Source organism: Maniola jurtina, chromosome 20 (genome assembly GCF_905333055.1).
Source record: "Maniola jurtina chromosome 20, ilManJurt1.1, whole genome shotgun sequence".
Classification (NCBI taxonomy): Eukaryota; Metazoa; Arthropoda; class Insecta; order Lepidoptera; family Nymphalidae; genus Maniola; species Maniola jurtina.
Genome location: NC_060048.1, coordinates 441,081 through 461,645, shown reverse-complemented (window position 1 = coordinate 461,645; position 20,565 = coordinate 441,081). Strand labels below are relative to the sequence as shown.

Sequence of the window (20,565 nt, the reverse complement as noted above, 5' to 3'; positions counted from 1 at the left end):
ATGGTCACATCATCGGCATGCTAATTTTATTAGCTTTTTAAAGTTCCTTAACGCAATCTATTAAGGTTCAATTTTTAATGGAAGTTCACTTCTGTCGGCATTCCTCAATCCCCTCTGACTGTTTAAAAAAAAAACATTTTTTTTTTTGTTTGTCTACATTATTAAGTTCCATAAGTGTTTTATCATTCCTAATGGATTATTGCTTAGGAAGTTTACCTGAGCATTAATTTTTTCGTAACATTGTAAGGCTAAGCTTGAACAATAAAATAATAAATAATCTAGAGTAAAAAAGTCTATTAAAGAAGCCATTAATTATAAGACAATCAAAACACAAACCGGTGCATTTTACAATACAATAAAAACAACATAAAATACACAATCCATTACTAACAAAAGAATCGTTAAAGTACATCAAATAGTAATTTTCACTGAACCATCTTAGATCTTAGTTAAGATACGTTTGGCGACAGTTTTTCCTTGTCACATTCTCATTTGCCTCGAAAACAATACACCTTTGAAGTCTTAAATAGAATAAAACTATACATGCTATTCCAAGTCTTATTCGTACTGTACATAAGTACGATATTCCCGAACTGGAATAGGGCAGCTCGAACATAACTCTGAATTTAGTACATATAAAAATTAATTTCCATTTAATCGTGTGAACAGATCACTATCGCGGTTTGAAATTGTGAAAATAAAAATGTTATACATTTAATTGATTTTTTGTCCAAGTGTGTACGGAGGGGCCCACAATGTGCAATTTACTGCGAACATTAATTAAGGATCTTACCTTGAATGTCGATTTAATTACTCTAAATTTATTTGTGATAAAAAAATGGCTATTATATTTTGTTATTTTATTCGAAGCAAAAATAATAAAGCAGGCTTTTAGCGCCGGTACCATAGGTATACATACCTACCAAAAAATAAGATTTACATTTCATACACTAATGACTAAATACATGGCGAATATTTGGGGCACGTGTTCAGAACGAGAGGTACGAACTGCTACAACTCATCATGGCATGAAAAAGTTGCCAGAAACGCTGGTCGCAGATAAAAGTACCTACCTACTGTTACTGCTATACCTATATCATATTATTTTGCAACTGCAAACTATAATAATGCAACTTCCGAGAGCGAATGAGAATCGCGAGTGTCGATTTCGACCAACTGTTTCGTTTCGTGAAAAAGTTTTCACGAAACCCTAGTGGGAAATGCTGCAGTTTTTCTTCGAATCTCGGAAGGTGTCATTCTTTGGTTTCGATATCAATGGTATTCATATTTTGGACTTCCGCTAATGGCGAGATTCCCGCGCGCTGATTGCGCGTCTAATTATATCGCGCTATAAATACCGCCAGACGTAAATAAAGGAGTGCGTCGATTCGTAACACACTATGGACAGTATTCGCGTATAAGGGGTATTTCTTTTACACCGACTGCGAAAGAGAAGGTTCTATATTCCCTTCCACTTTTAATAATATGGCCTTCAAATCAAGAGTGAATAGGCAACTTCTAGGCAGAAGGCACATAACACATTACTTACACTTACTTCTTTCGGAGTTAAATAGTGATCAGATGTCAGCATTATTTTTGCAAATAAAGATCATTATTATTATTACCCCTTTCGATTAATCGCAATATAATCAATAAAAGTGGTTTTCTCGGGAGACGGTGGGTTCCCAGATCCTTGCCCAAGATAATAGTTTCCGAACACATTTATTTGATTCAATGCGTCCATATAATTTACATTGTTTCTCGGCAATATATATCCGTCGGTCCGTCTGTCACGTGCCACGATATCGTCCTATAAATCCTTCCACTCGCTGCATTAGCGGCAGAAAACAGAGTAAAAACAGCCACGGGGACATACATCATGGCGTTTAGCAAAATTGGCGCGGCTACATGAAATGGACCCTTTTATCTTTACACATATAGGTAAATATGTAGATACTTGCTTGGCTGATTTTCAAACTCCTAGTCTATATAAACATATAAAAGGAAAAGATGATTGACTGATTGACTGACTTTTTTTTTAATTTACAGACTATCGCTTGGCTGAAATCAGATCTGCTAGCAAGTGATAATTAGGGTAGGAATCAAATAATGGTCCGAGACATGGTCGCTAACTATGGGCTTTATAAGAAAGCCTAGAGTCACCCAGCGGGCGCTGGAGAGAGCCATGCTTGGAGTTTATCTACGTGATCAAATCAGCAACGAGAAGATACCCAGTCTAACCGACATAGCTCATCGGATAAGCTTCAAGATGCTAAAATGGCGACCTTGCACCAGAAAGCGCAACGTTAGACGATGTCTCATTATGTGGACAGACATTGGATAGACTCGGAGCTATCGAATAGGAGGCTGAAGTCTTAAACAATAAGCTATCGTCGCTCATGAAATAAATACCTACATAATAATATTTTATGCGGAACAAGGAACAAGTATGTTGCTCAAACTGTTGGCAAAAGAAAATACATTAATATTTATAACATCCTAAAGAATAGCCTTGGCACTGAGTGAGGATATGATATAGTATAAGTATTTAGTACATACAGAGGTTTGATGAAGCCGTCTCGACATAGCAATCGTGCGGTAAATACGGGACGAAGGAGCGACCGGAACTGTCCTACGACATAGTTATGGCTACGGTTGCCAGATGCCCCGTATTTTACGGGCTACCCCGTATTTCCGGGTATGATAACACAAAAACCCGTAATTTGGTAAAAAAGCTCCCGTATTTTTTTACAAATTCACTCGGAGCTGGCTGGCGATACCAAACCCTTACGTTTTGTTTAGTAGAATGAATATTTTCTTTATGCGACAATACGTGGACCAGTACCTGCGTATCCGAAACCGATTCAATATTGATATTTGATACTATGAACTATGAAGGCGGACTTAGCAAAGATTTTATATATTTATTTCACAAAGTTAACAGCTTTTAAAAGCTGATTCTTCGAAAAGTGAGAATTTAAAAAAATATCTATCTAAAACACTGTATCCCGTAAAAAAAACTAAAACCCGTATTTTTTATGATAGTAACCCGTAAATCAAGAAGCGGCAGGTGGCAACCCTAGTTAGGGTCCTTTCTTTAAGGGTCATCGTAGTCGTCAATCTCGAAATGAAAGGCGTTGGACTACTGTGTCTTTCTTTATACTGTGATCTTGGCTTACAGCCTTCGCTGGAAAGCCTAGACCTTGGCGAGGGATAGACATTTAGCTAATGGGATTTACTGAGCGCTAGACATACAGCGGTCCCTGACTCAAGATATTTGGGAACTCTCCAAGATGTACCGCCACTTCTTTAGTTCCTACTTCCTAGTGTTGGACGGTTGAGGAAAATAAATTCAAATTCAAATTCAAATTCAAAATGTTTTTATTCAATTAGACTTTTACAAGTTCTTTCGAATCGTCAAAAGCATCTACCACTGGTTCGGAATGCCTTTCCTACCGAGAAGAACCAGCAAGAAACTCGGCGGTTGCTCTTTTCAAAGATTTGATATACAATATTATGCCATGTATAAAAGCAATTGAAGTCCTGCGCATTGCTGGAGCGAATCGAAGTTTAAATCCACGCTTTTTTATCATTTACATAATCTTCGATAGTATAATATGCTTTTCTCAAGAGCATATTTTTAATAGATTTTTTGAACCTGTGTAAAGGCAAGTCCAAAATTGACTGAGGAATTTTGTTATAGAAGATTATACCCATTCCCACAAATGACTTTTGGACCTTCCTGAGACGGAGCGTAGGAGTCGCAAGCCTGTTACGGTGTCTAGTCAGCCTGTTGTGTAGATCGCCAACCTTCTTGTAACTAAGAATATTTTGTCTTACAAAAATTATGTTGTTGTAAATATATTGAGAGGCTACGGTAAGGATACCTATTTCCTTAAATTTTTCTCGAAGTGAATCGCGTGGTTTTAAGTTATAAATTGCGCGTATTGCCCTTTTTTGTAATACAAAAATTCTCCCAATATCTGCCGCTCTACCCCATATTAAGATTCCATAAGACATAATACTATGAAAATAAGCAAAATATACTATCTTTGCGGTCTCCACGTCAGTTAATTGTCGAATCTTTCTAACCGCGTAAGCAGCAGAGCTTAGTTTGCCAGCAAGAGTTGATATATGGGTGCCCCATTGCAGCTTCGCATCTAAGGTTATCCCCAAAAATGTAGTAGTCTCTTCTATTTTCAAAATATCATTATTTATCCTTAAATTAATGTTACTTGTGTTCTTGGTATTGGGCAGTGCGAATTCAATACACTTAGTTTTTTTTGCATTTAAAAGTAGATTATTTACAGTAAACCAGTGAGTTACCTGAGATATGGCACCATTTATATCGTCAAAATTGTCCTTATTTCTATCGACTTTAAAAATCAAAGACGTATCGTCAGCAAATAGTACGATATCGCAAATATTTTGGACTACATATGGTAAATCGTTTATGTATACTAAGAACATGAAAGGACCTAGAATAGAGCCTTGAGGAACACCCATTAGTGAGGCTGATCCGGATGACTTCACATCATTCACACATACTGTTTGAATACGATCACTAAGATAGGACGCAATGAGACCAAGCGCAGTGTCTTTGATTCCATAGTGGCTCAATTTAACTAAAAGAGTCTCGTGCTCAACGCAATCAAATGCCTTGGATAAATCACAGAAAATACCAATGGCATTCTGTGACCCCTCCCACGCATTGAATATATGCTTTAACAGCATTGCGGCCGCGTCGGTTGTTGATCGACCTTTAGTGAAGCCATACTGTTCAGAATGGAGTAGCTTATTAAAATTGAAATGCTGAAGCAGTTGGTTGAGCATGATTTTCTCAAATATCTTGCTCAGTGTTGGCAAAATTGAAATTGGCCTGTAATTGTTTGGGTCACTTTTGCTACCCGATTTAAAAAGAGGTATCAATTTACTACATTTCATGAGATCTGGAAAAGCGCCTGTATCCACAGACTCATTAAAAATTAAGGCTAGATATGGCGCAATAATATCAATAATATTGTTAATTATTTTTACTGATATTCCCCACAGATCTCCGGTTTTTTTGCTTTGTAAAGATTTGAACACTTTAACAATGTCATATGGAGTAACGTATTCAAACCTAAACAACACACCGCATTCAGTGACATTGGCCCTGAGAAGATCATAGGCTTCTGTTGGTGAAGAGCTAAGGGAACTAGTAGTGATGACTGGAATGTTCTGGAAAAAATTCTCAAATGTATTTGCAATTTCAATATTGGAGTCAATAATACGATTATTAATTTTTAGCTCCAATTTATTGTTATGCACTTTTTGTTTCCCAGTTTCATCCGTGATGATATCCCAAGCTGCTTTAATTTTATTATCAGAATTAATAATTTTTTGCTTTATGCAGAGTGACTTTGCTTGTATGCAAACCTTTTTGAATAATTTTGAATAATTTTTTACATATTCAACAAATGTGGGAGTGTAGTTATATTGTTTTTCTGCATACAAGTCGAACAACTTATTTCTACTTTTATAGATGCCAACAGTAGCCCAGTCACTAAATTTAAGATTTTTAAACAGTTTTTTTTCTACAATATATCGATAGCCTGAGGTTTTACATCAAAAGAGTAATTTTTAGTGATATTTAAAATTAAAGAGAGCTAATCTCTCTAATTGTAAAGCTATTCTCTAAAGCTAATCTTACTAATTTCTAATCTAAACTTTTATTTGCTTCTCTGAAATTTAATTTCCTGTTCTTTTTAGGGTTCCGTATCTCTAGAGAAAAAGGGAACCTTTATAGAATGACTTTTATGACTGTCTGGCGTATCTGTCAAGATCCGTCAAGGGAATCAATAAATCAATAAGGGAATCGAATGGATTCGACGATAAATTGCTAGCAGTTCGTTCGAAATTTCGTTCTCTTAGTCGGGTTGTATGCGTAAGGATTTGGAAACCCACCGCATTATTATCCTAAGGGAACTCCTACCATTATAGGATTAATGGCAAGGGGTCACGCCCACGGCCCTCAGTAATGAGGAATACGACTATAGACGAGAGTTATCGATAATAATTTTCCCATAACTAACGTCAACGTTCAAAAGGCATCACATTTCCCGTCTCTACAAGGCTCCGCAGACGTACTAACGTATCTTGCCAAATATATTCATTATCTGGGGCCAACGACCCGCCAATGGCATCCAGGCTTTGCCCTTCGCAGCACTTTTTAGGGCTTTCTTCGTTACATTACTTATCTCAATTTATAGTACTGTTTTTCTGGTGGCGTTCGTCTTTAACCTTTTTTAGGGTTCCGTACTCAAAGACCCTATTACTATGACTCCGCTGTCCGTCAGTGGGCAGTATCTCATGAACCATAATAGCTAGAGACCCGAAAGTTTTACAAAATGTGTAGCCGCTATAACAATTAGGTAATGGAAGGACAAACGGAAAGGCGAGATTGAAGGAGCAACTAAAAACCAACAAATCAGCACACTTTCGCATTCTTAAAATGGGTAGTACAGGTAATTTACCTATGTTGATTTGTTTAAATTCTATTGCAAGTTAAGAATCAAATAAATGGATCTGATCAACTAATTGTGTCTGGTCAATCAAAGCGATTCGTATCACAGTAAGATCATGTTAACGATGATTCGATAAATTACAATCAGCAAACTCGGTATGACCAAATGTAACGCAAGGAGACGTCATGTCAAAGTTTCGTTACCAAATTGGTGTGTTGGTGTCGCCCACCCGAGGGCGTTCAACCCGACTGAATAGCGGCTAGATTTGAGCCTAAATTACAGTTTTTTTAGAGTTCCGTACCTCAAAAGGAACCCTTATAGGATCACTTTGTTATCTGTCTGTTTGTCCATCTGTCCGGCTTGTCTGTCAAGAAAACCTACCTATAGGGTATATCCCGTTGACCTAGAATCATGAAATTTGGCAGATAGGTAGACCTTATAGCACAAGTAAAAGAAAAAATCTGAAAACCGTGAATCTGTGACATCGCCTCTTACGAGTCATGGAAAAGAGTGATGCAATATCCTTTCATGGTGTAAAGTTTGCCAATACACACTTGGCCAGTGTGGTGAACTACGATCCAAACAAACCCTTCTGAGAGATGCGTGCTCAGTAGTGCGGTGGTAATAGGTAGAGAACGGACATGATCAAACACCTAATTTAAATTTATGCAACTACACACAGTATATTATTATAAACTTCATTGAAAACATAAACACCGTATACACTCTAACTAAATGACAGAAAATTCATAAAGGGGTCTTGAAGACCATAACCGCAGCTTACCCAAAACAAATAATTTACACATATTTTTCACACGTTAACGGGTTACATTTTACCCCTAAGCCCTTGAAAACAAACAATTAATCACCTATAAGCATCTATAAGGCGTTTGAAATATATTCTCAACACCCCTGCGGGTAATTATTAACCCCTTCACCAATAAGGGTGTTCGAAATGCGTGAAAGTTTAAATGGTATCGAAGTAATCCTTAACTTTCAGCGATAGATTTTATGATTTGAAGGCTAAGACTACTAAGGCTAGTAAGGTTTTAAATTGTACTGTATAGGTACATGTTTTGTAAAAAAAAAACCATGATAGTCTAGTGGTTAAGGCGTCCGCTTCCTATTCGAGAGGTCAAGGGTTCGATCCCGGGCACGCACCTCTAACCTTTCGGATTAAATATCACTGGCTTTGAAGACGAAGGAAAACATTGAAGAGTTCTTCATAATGTTCTCAAAAGGTGTGTGTAGTCTGTTGATTCGCACTAGGCCATCGTGGCAGAATATGGCCTTAAACCTTCTCTCTGAGAGGAGACCCGTGTTCAGTAGTGGGCCGATGATTGATCATGATGATGATGATTCAAATGGAGAACTAAATTACATTTGTATGGAAAGCGCTGGGGAGCGCGCTAGGGAAACTTCTCTTAATATATTCTTCAGTTTCAATAAAATTTTTGCCTGTCTCCTAGCCAGTGGAAATCGAAATATGAAAGTGACATTTTATGGTCTTAAAGCTGGATTTTTTTACGTCCCGTAATAAAATGGCGCTATCTCCAAATTCAAACAACCTTATAAAAATGACGTCGGACAGACAAAACTAACAATAAGGCGTTGCATTTGATGATCACTTTTTCATGGCCCATAAACAAAGGCTGGGCCGCGGGTGCCGGCGTCTTTTGTGAAAAAAAGAAAAAAAACCTCGACAGATGCGCCGACATGTCGGCTGCTGACACGTTCCAATTTTAATAAATCGGGCTGACTCGCCTACTTACAAACGACCATAAATTAAGATTTATTTACACTCACAGTTCACAATAATTAAATATTATATCATTGGTTTATATTTGCACCTTTAGTACTCTTTCACACGTGCAAAATAATGCACTCTTTATTTTGCACGTGTGAAAGTCGGTAGGCTTGTCGACTATATTATACTCGCGATGGTTGGTCTACTAGTTCTAAAATCATTCTAATCTAATATATTATACAGATAGATTCATTAAGTTGAGCTAACATAACTCTCTCTCTAGTGAGAGAAGTGAAAAGGACGCACTATGATTCAAAATTCAAAATGTTTTTATTTAATTAAACTTTTACAAGTACTTTTGAATCTTCAAAAGCATCTACCACTGATTTGGAATCACTGGCCTATATTACCGAGAAGAACCAGCAAGAAACTCGGCGGTTGCTCTTTTCAAATATTTGATATAATACAATATTATGCCATGTAAAACAGTAATTGAAGTCTCGCGCATTGCTGGAGCGAGATGCAGGTCAAATCCAGGCTCTTTTATCATTTACATAATCTTCGATTGTATAATATGCTTTTTTCAGGAGCATAATTTTTTTTGCTTGGTCATGCCCGTTATCTTAGACACATGACGCAGGGTTTCCTACTTCCCTATTAGCTCGTCTTCTTGAAAAGTGTATAGTGACTTCTTCGCCATCAGCTGTTCTTTTAGTTAGGCTTAAGAGTTGGTATGTCTATAGACGCTAAAAAAGGAAAAAATAAGAGAAAAAGGAAAGAAAAAATCTATATCAGCGCGCGCATGTGCCGCGGTGTTTAAATTTCGAATCGGATGCGAAAAAAATTGTACGCAATGTGCACGTAGCACGCGCTACGCCATATGCGAGACCAGAGACAAAAAAGTTTTTTTTAATACGCCAGAACCACGGCTAAATTTTTTTTTATTCATCAAACACCCCCGGCGGAGATAAGGGCTGAAAAAATGGTAACATAAGCATAATATTAGTAGACGGCAGTAAGTTTAAATAAAAACTCTTACACAAAAACTGCTCATTTTGAGGTTAAGTAGATGCTTTTGGAAGGCGCTTGCGGGTAGGGTTGACGATGACTACCGATTGATATAGGTGCCACTTTTTACATAGGAACGCTTGTTACTTATTTATTAGGGCTACGTTTTATTTCAATTTTTTATTTTGCTAAAATTACTTAATTGTGTGGGCAATAAAATTAAGAAATGGTCTTTCTTTGTTATTTTTTTTTTCTACTACTATGTATCAATAAACAACAACAGCTTTATTCCTACTATAATATAGCCCATAGAATAATAAATATTTTAGCTTAAACTTCTATACATGATTAATTTCTAAATCTAATTTTCAGTTCAATACTGTCCCTAGTTTATTCTAATAACCTAATTAAATTAAAGTTTAAACTATCAATCTATACTTATTAAATTGTTTGTAATTGTTTAGAGGCAACCCTATTGGAGTAGTGCGCGGGCGCAGGACATCTGTCGCGTCGCAGTGAAATTTGTTCGTCACTCGTTGCGGATTGCGTTCGACTTGTTTATTATTAGAACGTTTATATTTACCTTAAATACTAAATAATTATCAGATATATAAAAAAATCAAAAACCTTTTATTTTAACGAAGTTTTTAAATGGGTAATTTTGCTAGGATACAGTCAATATAGAGCAATCAAAATTAAAAACCGTTTTTAATCATTTCAAATTCTAAATCCATCCACTGCACTGGTCCAATACTGAGCATAGATCTCCACTCAGAATGAGAAGGGTTTAGTTAGCTTTTATTCTATAGTCCAATACTATGGAATCAAGTTCTTAAGAAATGTGGCCTTAAAGTGGCTACTTTGGTACCTTCTTGCTATAATTATGAAATATAGTAAACCATGCATATTATCGAAGGTTGTTGAATGGATGTTTTAAAAATTGCCTGTTTTGAAAAACATAAGTAACCGTCAGTTTTTCACAAAAGGCGGCCGCTCTAATTGAAGACTCCTTACTGGAACATGCGAGATTCAATTCGCTGCATGTTTTATTTTATTTTCCTCTTTTGGTACATGCCAGAAGTCTCCGAAGTAAACTTTCAACTTGGCATCATTCTAAAATTCAGAGCGCTTACTTATTTTCTAAAACATTCAATCGTAAACGCGCTGTATAACGTCAATCTTGATGTTAAAAAAATGAAAGCATTCGGTTCTTGTGTAGAAAAGCAGCTAGTGTAAACAACTAAAAACTGCGTCAAAATATTTGATGTCTTTTTTTTGGTAAAATCAGGGTTTTATTGAGAGAATGTTAATTTACGCTTAGAGAGAGATTGTAGAAACGATTTAGGTAACTCATATTGAAGAAGTGTGAGTCTAAAAATCGGCTGTTTTTTGTGGGATTCTTTGGGATGTGAGACCCCGGGCGCGTTTGGAAACCTCGTAGCTTTAGTTTTAAAATCACGTAAACCATAATCACTTCACCACACGGAACACTGTTTTTTCTGTTCCGTGCTTCACCACTACTACACCATAGATAACAGAACTTCCCTATACTCGGTGACTAGGTACATCTATTCTAAAACTAGGTTCATCTATTCTATCATAAACTCTATTTAGGTTTTTTTTTGTACCAAAAAGTTGTAACAATAAAAATAAAAATAAAGAAAAAGTGGTCAGGGAAGCACTTATCTGTATAAGAGATCTCTACCAGTGACCCTTGGTAGTGCGAGAGGTTGTAAAGGGAGTAGAATAGGTACAGCAAAGATAGACAGTAATATGAAAAAAAGAGGTATTGAAAAGAGTTTAAAAGATACCTGTAGTCTACTTCAATATTTCACTGATTGCTTGGTAGTTTCTCCCTATGAGAGGGGAGGCTTTTGTCCAGGAGAAGAAAGTAATATCGTTCTTTATTTGTCAACGTCGGTTTAAAACTGATTAAAAACAGATATGGGTGTTACCATACTTACCAAAAACATGCTCACAAAAATATCAATCAAGTAAATTCCTTCCAGGGTATCATGTCATGTCATGGCAGGTGCCTTCATTTGAATACCATAAAAAACTATGGTAATAAGTTTTTTAGAGAAAAAAGTCTATTTCTTATTAGATTAGACCCATAAAAAGTTGCGGCGCTTGTTACAGCTAAGCCTTGAAAGAAATGTCCGTTGGTAGAAAAACAATTTTTTTGACGTGACAACGTCTTATAATTCGATAGAGCCGGCTGCACGCACGAAAAAACATGACTCATGCGGCGTTACCTCGCTCTGAGGCGTTCCATGTAAGGCTTGAAGTGCAAGCGAGAGCGCGGAACGAGCGACAAAGAAGCACAATCGGCCTTTGTTGTCACGTTCAACTATCGTCAGTAAACCGACTTTACAGACAACCAATTTTTTCACAGAAAAAAAGCTCCTATAAATTAAGCACAAAACTTATTTTATTAACCCCCGACCCAAAAAGAGGGGTGTTATAAGTTTGACGTGTGTATCTGTGTATCTGTGTGTCTGTGTGTCTGTGTATCTGTGTATATGTGTATCTGTGTATCTGTGTATCTGTCTGTGGCATCGTAGCGCCTAAACGAATGAACCGATTTTAATTTAGTTTTTTTTGTTTGAAGGTGGCTTGATCGAGAGTGTTCTTAGCTATAATCTAAAAAAATTGGTTCAGCCGTTTAAGAGTTATCAGCTCTTTTCTAGTTTTCTTGTAGAAAAGAAGGTTAGATAACCGTTTGGTTCATAATATTATGTCAATAGACAAATGTCAAGCTGTCGAGATGGACGTTGCCTAAATACATAATTATTTATTTGAAAATGATGTTTTGGAAAACTCAGATACTTTGGATCGTCGGGGGTGTTATAAATTTTTAATTTAGACTTGTTAAGTAGGTATATTGTATCTAATTTCAATAAACTTTTGACACAACACAATTTGTGAAACTGAAATCAATCTAGTTGGAACTTATAAGTGCAGTGGTTACATGTATTCTCGAGTGGTCTCAAGTTCGATTCTTGGTAGGTAAACAATTTAGAAACCAAATAGAGTTTCTCTATTCCTACCTAGAGCATCCATAAGCCTTATCGACTAGTCCAGGTGCTGCATATTTTTCTATAAGCATTACAAATAACCTTCCTATAATATAATCCCTCTTTCTGTTGATGTAAAGTTTGAAAACCGTATGAAAATCCATACCTACAGTAGGGTCTGACATAGTTCGAATAAACACGAACTCAGCGCAGCGTGGGACTTTAATTCTTTAAAATAGGTATGTGTGTTAGTTTTCCAATTTGATACATCTGGGTAACTAATCCGAGAGACTTCTTCCTAAGCTACCTAGGTACTAGAAAAGCATCGCTGCTCAAGAGTTCGACATTGTTGAGGCGCTCCATTGACTTTGTGAATGTGTCGACATCCCGGCCGGCGGCACTTTATGCCGGTTGTCAGAACTTGGCAAACTAAATATAGCTCTGACCATTCATGAGCTGCTCCATCAATGAACACACAGACACGTGGGCAAGCGATACATGTGTATGAATATAAATGTAGGTATTGTATTTGAATGGAATTTGAAGCACGACTTTTATGGCGTAGGTTATTAATTTTGAAGTCTTATACCGTGTGCTTATGCTGTCTTTATGGCCATGACTTACAACTTAGGTGTTAGAATATTTGCTTACTTTGTAAATGGAATGCAATAAAGGCTTGTTATTTTGATTAGCGATTCAAATAACTTTGAAATCGAACCCGGCACTTCCCATTTTAACCACACGACACACACCGTTGCGCTGAAGAGAATGTCTATGAGTGGCAGATTTTTTGAAGTTTGTTGTCATCTAGAAACTCATTAAAAATAAAGCGATACTATTTCAAATAATATGAGGTACGGAACCCTACTTTAAATGGACCTTTCCGATAATAGTATTTTATAAGTAGGTAAGTAGGTATGTTAGTTTAACTTATTTAACAAATAATAATTATATAGAAGGAACAATTTTTTTTCTTCAGTTATAAGAAACTGAAGAAAGATTAAAAAAGCTGCAAAATTCTTCGGATTCGTTCTCATGCTTTATAACTATGGTAAGTTTAATTAGGCGCTTTTAATGGTCGATAAAGCCGAAATAAATGGAATTTATTTACTGAAGCTGTGACACAAATTGACAGACAAAAGGAATCTTGCTCTGGGTAAAGGTAAAACGTAAAAGAACGCCACGTAGGCCTAGTGGAACGTGATACTAGCACAATAACTACTTTGCTGCACTTTTACGACGTAATATTGTATGAATGTAACTCTACCTGCCTTGTTCCCACGCCCAAAGTGGATAAAAAATCAAAGATGAGGAACAAAAATGAATTTCACACCTTCGAGGGCTTAGGCTGCTTTTATTACGAATGTAAAATAATAATGGACGCATCGCATTTAAAAGTTAAAACTTTCTTCAGTATAATGTTTAGTTCTATTTTTTTTCTTAAATGTGTTGAGTAGCGATATCTAGTGAGATTCGTTGAAATTTTGTTAAAAGTTCTACACTGGCGACATCTAGTAAGTTTTTTTTAAACTGTGTTGAAAGTTAGTGACGCCATCTAGTTAGAAGTTGCGTTACTTCTTTGTATGTTCTTTTCGAACAGCGCCATCTAGTTTCTGAGAGCAAACTTCTAAGAAAATAAATTTCCTAAAAAACACGTTGCGTTTTTCAATCGCAGTTTTCAATACCGTTTTCAGTGTATTGTTGGGCACACATTGCTGTTAAAAAATTATGTTCTATTTTTCCTTTGCTGCATAAGCTCATTTCATAATAAATAATTATTATCAAAATACGTGTTTCATTAATTTGCTGAATATTATTTTATAGATAAAAAACAAAAAAACATGCAAACTTAACTTACCTTGTGTAGATTTGAACTATTAACAAAATATATGGACATAATATTATACTCAATTATTGTTTTTCACTTTGCCTACTTAATTCGAAGTCTTTGGAAATAAGTAAGTAAGTAGTATTTTCAGATTTTCAGTCTTCACGGCTGCAGCTAATAGTTTTGAATGTAACACGGGTTTGAATGTAAGCAAGGTAAGATAACTTTTGTACCTAGGTACAAGGTTTCTATAGGCATTAAACCACTTCGTATCTACCTCCTTACCATTTCTCTAATAGATAATAGAAAATTTGTGGTTTTTCATTACTATCACTAAGAAACAAAATAAAACGGGGAAAATTATAGTGAATTTATAGGTTTGTAGCTTATTTACTTGCAATTGACGATTGTTATATGGTAAACAAATCACAACAAATTGCTAAAATAAACAAATCTATTTGCGAGTTAGCGAAATAGGTAACTAATTTGAACAAAAATTAAGCTAAATCCATGTGAACAAAGTCGTGGGTTTGGGATCATCCATTTGGTACAGAGCTACCTTGCATCTTGGAAATAGATAATATTTATGGGCTACTTTATATATCGGAAAAAAAATTTCAAAAGAAAAATAAAACCGACTTCAAAAACCACAAACACTAAAAAGTAATAAATAATTTTTGTTTAGTTACACGTGTAATGTACCTAGGTATGAAGTCGAGCGAGCATAATAAAACAAAATTAGAAATCCAAATGTGAAGCTCGCCCGACTTCATACCTAGGTACATTACACGTGTAACTAAACAAAAAATATTTATTACTTTTTAGTGCTTGTGGTTTTTGAAGTCGGTTTTATTTTTCTTTTGAAATTTTTTTATTTCACAATTTTTAGTGGCCCCACTGTACTATAATATACTATGCCCAGTTAAAACCCTACTGTTTACTAAGCTATTACACTGATCGCGAGCAATTGCTCTTATTCATAGAGGAGTTCTGTTCTCCATCTCCGAAGATATTCATCATATCTTCACCTTTATATGGGACCACCTGCACCGTATACCCTTTCAAACAAAAAATAATAATTTCCAAATCGGTTCAGGGGTCTTTGAGTAATCGGTAAACATACATTAAAAAAAAAAGATTCCGACGAATTGAGAACCTCCTCCTTTTTTTGAAGTCGGTTAAAAATGAAAGAGTTCCCACGGGATTTTTTAAAAACCTAAATTTACGCGGACTAGGTTGCGGGCAATGTTGCGGGCAATAATCTCTACGTAGTACAAAAAACAGAAGCGCTTCTCTACGCAACGGATTTTAATGTGGTTTTCATCAATTTTAGGTATACGTATATAGTTTAATATCGTTTTGTGTATTTGTTCAAATATGACAAGTAATTGTTCAAGATGTCCAATGAAGATGTCGGAAGAAATCAAGCCGACGTGATTGAGGCTGATAGAGCGTACTTTTTTTTTTGACTTTGACTTTACTTAGACATAAGTTTCAGTTAAAACGAGACAGATTCATGGCAGCTATTTAACGCTGTCTCGTTTTAACAGTGTCTTAGGTCTGAGCAAAGTCAAAGTGCACTCTATAGATCTCAGCCTGAGAGCTTTCATCGAAAATGCTGTTTTATCAGGGTTCCGTACCTCAAAATGAAAAACGGAACCCTTATAGGATCACTTTGTTGTCTGTTTGTATGTCCGTCTGCCGTGTCTGTCAAAAAAACCTATAGGGTACTTCCCGTTGACCTAGAATCATCAAATTCGGCAGGTAGGTAGGTCTTATAGCACAAGTAAAGGAAAAACCGAAAACCATCACTAAAAAAAAATCAAAATGTTCGTTAAAATTCGAAGTAAGATAACTATACCAAGTGGGGTATCATATGAAAGGGCTTTGCTTGTACTTTCTAAAACAGATTTTTATTTATTTTTATTCTTAATAGTTTTTGATTTATCGTGCAAAATGTCGAAAAAATGCCTGAGTACAGAACCCTTGGTGCGCGAGTCTGCCTCACACTTGGCCGGTTTTTATTGAAACTGAAGAACTTATTAAGAGAAGTTTTCCTAGCGCACACCTACCTAAAAATGTAATTAAGTACTCATTTGAATCATCATCATCATCATCATCATGATCAATCACCGGGCCACTACTGCAGGATAACAAAATAACCACACATATTTAGTGTAGCTACACTGCACCCATGCGAAGCCGGAGCGGGTCGCTAGCTATTCTAGTAATAATATAATACTTGTTCGCTAGGCTTTTATCATCTTTCTATCCCCCTTCGCCAATAAATCTCCCGGTTTGTAATAAACAATTCACTAGCGCCATCTGCCGACGACGCACGTTCATTCCGTGGCGATAAATCAAAGCGGTGACAACAGATGGCGTTAAAAGTTTAGCAATTTCTCACCGAGGGAAAGATTGTGTTTACGAGTGTTTTCCCATTTTCGCAAAAATAAATTTAAAAATGTTATTCAAAAGAACGTACCTAGTTTTTCTATATACGGGTCATTCTACCGAAACGTTATATTTGTGTTCGCTTAAAATATATCGTAGCTCCGTAAATTTGAACTAATTTTAAAACCTAATTCATAACATAATTTCATGACCTTCTTCAACATATTAAATAACTATTTTTATAATTAAATATTAAATTTTACTTTATTTCAGTGGTACAGTACGTGATTACTCACGTCCTGTAGAATGTTCGCGACATAGGATATAATATTGACGGGTCTCTAAAAATTATTTAGAAAGACTCAACATGTATGGCAAATTAATTTTTGTGTAAAGTATATGACAAAGAAAGCACCAACAAAAATAATAAAAAATCTCACTTATTATTTTAAAAGTTATTTATCATTCTACAATGTTCGTGAAAAATAATCACACCTGTAGAAAAAAATTGCCGAAATGCTAAAATTTTTATTTTTCAAGTTGGAACATTAGTTTATAGCTCTAGCAACTCTATGATTTGCCTTGTTATGACTAGTGTAGGCCATATTTCTGCAAGTGATAGCATTTCAGAGAATCATTAAGTTGTATAGGAGTTCTACACCAGTGTCAAAGTTGAAGTCTCATTTCTGTACTCAATAAAAAAAAGTAAGTAAAGAATTTAAAAATATGATTTGCTTAGGGCCTTATTAATAAGTTGATTAATTAATATAATCGAGAATATAATATAGTAAAAACTTAAAGTTTTGCACCGAAAACATATTTTTAAGTTAAAACGCCACTTCTGTAGAATTCACTTCTGTTGATATAGCTTTCTCCAGAAGTGAGATATTTCTACAGAAATGATAATTTACTTATATTATTCTAATATATTTTATCTTCTGTGTACAAATACAAATTTATAATTATTATAATTTAACTAATGCAGAATGCTGTTTTTTATTATGAACTGGTTTTAGATATTGTACTGCTAGCTTTATTATTATTATTTTCGACAGAAGTGACTTGTTTTCTACAGGAATAATAAGCATGGCTCTTTTTGGTAGTTTTTTCAGGCATATCAGGCAAAACGTGATTGGAGAAAGAAAAAGAGTAACGTTTAGGAAGAACAAAAAAAGGCTTGGATACCGAAGAAGAGACAAAAAATGACCAAAGCTGGACCGGAAGGAGCACATCGAAAATATAGAGAAAGATACTAAAAAAAACTATTAGAAGCTAGGAAAATAAAATCAATTAAAGACTACACACCAAGAGCACAAAAACCAATAAGAAAGAGTTGGCCAGAGCGTGTATAAGTATTGAAAAGAAGATAATTCTCCTTCAAGTCCAGTTTCACAAATATCTACAGTATTTTCTGGATTTTCCTTAGATCAAAGTCTTGCAGACAAAAATGAACACTGAAATTAGAAAATTTGCTTCTTAAGCTATGAAAATTAAGCTGGCAGAGTTTGAAAAACAGCTCGGATTTGCTCCCATTACAAAATTAGGCTTATTTACTTTACTCCCAAAAAAAACTGAAGACTGAGCTGATTTAACGAAACCAACCCATTCACAGCTGGTATCTGCAGAACCAATCATAATATAGGAATATACAGGAACCCAATAGCGACAACGTCAAGTCCAGGGTTGAAATTTTTTACAGATCAACCTTTGAATGTGAGGGTACTTCTGATATTTTTCAAACTGGAAAATGCAATCCAAAAAATAAAATATAATTAGTATGATACGTTCGATAATGTCATAAAACATGTTTTAAAAACTTTTTTTGCTTCGCCAGGCGAAGAAAATGATATTTTGTAATGATTCTATTTTCAGGATCTTATTCTAAAGGAATCTTATGTTTAAGTACGTCATTTCTGTAGAACATGTTTGTTGATTTTTTTTAATAGTTTTTAACTAAATTTCACTTCCTGAAATTGACATATTAAGACTGTTGACACCAAAAGCAATTAAGCCTGGTTATTTTTTTTGTATTCTTACATAAATTTGTAATTTTAAGAAAATTCCTGTCACTCATGGCGAAATTTATGTCACTCCTGTCGATATGAAAAAACCAAAATATGCGATTATTTCAAAATATTATTGTTATTGATCTCTGTTTCAATTTTTTAGATGATTATTACATTAAAACTTATCATAATAACCCAACAAAAAGTTGATATTGTTAAATAAAATTTTATTTTTTTATTTTTATTTAACAAGAGAAACAGAATTATGAAAGCCCTGTAAAAATCGTGAAAAATGAAAATGGTTTCTATGGTTACAACTAAGGTTACAAATAAAAATGCAGTGCATGGCTAATATTAATTGCTGTAGGTAAGTATATAAGTAATATGGAAAAGCATAGCAGACATGGATGGGATATTTTGGGCATAAGTGAGACCAGATGGAAGGAAAACGGCGAGATACCGACGTATGGAAATACTCACTTCTACTTCTCAGGTGGGGATAAACACTATAGAGGAGTGGGTTTCTTGGTAAGCAAAAACATTAAGGACTGTGTATCGGGTTACATTCCGCAATCAGAGAGAATCATTCTGCTACAACTAAATACAAAGCCAATCCGTACAAACCTAATCCAAGTATATGCACCAACTGCAGATAGCACACAGGATGAATGTGAAAAGTTTTATGACGATTTAAATCTGGTAATGAAGATGACAAAAAATCATGACATTAATATTATAATGGGAGATTTTAACGCTAAGGTGGGGGAGGCACCTGTACACAACATTATCGGGCAATATGGTCTTGGAGAAAGGAATGACCGCGGTGAGCGCCTAATAGAGTTCTGTGCAGAGCACAACCTCACTGTAATGAATACATGGTTTAAACTACCTAAAAGGCGTTTGTATACTTGGGAATCCCCTGCTCACACGAGCTCAAATATTGTTAGAAACCAAATCGATTACGTATGTGTAAATCGACGATTTCGCAACGCTATTACCAGTGTAAAAACATATCCAGGCGCCGATATAAATTCTGACCACATTCCACTGGTGTCTAAAGTAAAAATCAGGTTAAAGAAGCTAGACAAACCTAAACCAAAGAAAGTTCTCGATCTACGTAGATTTGAAAACGATGAAGTTGCGAAATCCTTCAGAATCAAGACTGACGAAGTAATTGTTACGGAAGAAGATAAAGAATGTTCAGAAGAGGACTTATGGTTGCATGTAAAAAACAATATATTAGCTATTGCTAAAGATACTCTTGGTTTTAAGGATAGGATTTGTAGAAAGCATTGGATTACAGATGAAATAATTGACTTGTTTAATAAGAGAAAAGATTGCAAATCAAACTCTAGTAAATACAAAGAAGTAAACGATGTGTTACAAAAGAAAATAAAAGAAGCCAAAGAAGCAGACTTAATTTTGCGTTGTAACCACATAGAATATCTGGCAGCAACTCACCAACACGGAGCATTACATAAGGCAATCAAAGATTCTCCAACAAGACCGAACATTTCAATTTCAAATGCTGTAGCAGACTCAAAAGGCAATATAATCATAGAACTGGACAAACGTCTGCAGCGATGGTCAGAATACATAGCAGAATTGTATCACGATGATCGACCCAGCCAAACAGTTAGGGGTCCGCCTCTAAGTGGCCACTCCATTCTTGCTGCTGAATTAGACTATGCGTTACAGTCGCTAAAACACGGAAAAGCGGCAGGAGAGGATGGTATACCAGTAGAACTTTTAGTAGGTATGGGTGACAAGAGCAAAAACGTCATGCTACAACTGTTTAATAAGATTTACGACTCCGGAAATATCCCAAAAGATCTTCTTCGTTCCACTTTTGTTACTATCCCCAAAAAACCTAAAGCGACCAAATGCTCTGACTATCGAACAATTAGTCTGATGAGCCATACTACAAAGGTTTTCCTTAAAATAATTTATAATAGAATAATAGGGAAATGCCAAGACAGTATATGTCAACAACAGTTTGGCTTTAGATCGGGAGTAGGAACGCGGGAGGCCATATTCACGTTAAATGTCTTAGCAGAGA

At 35.5% G+C, this 20,565-nt stretch overlaps 1 protein-coding gene and 1 long non-coding RNA gene across 2 annotated transcripts in view; one reads left to right on the top strand and one right to left on the bottom strand.

The window, feature by feature from the left end:
- Positions 1-20,565, bottom strand: part of LOC123875907 (protein espinas-like) — a 172,824-nt gene that overhangs the window by 72,236 nt on the left and 80,023 nt on the right. The window lies entirely within an intron of this gene.
- LOC123875942 lies at positions 16,709-17,737 on the top strand. The gene is made up of 2 exons (XR_006798226.1): positions 16,709-17,205; positions 17,604-17,737. It is a non-coding gene; the product is annotated as an uncharacterized LOC123875942 (long non-coding RNA).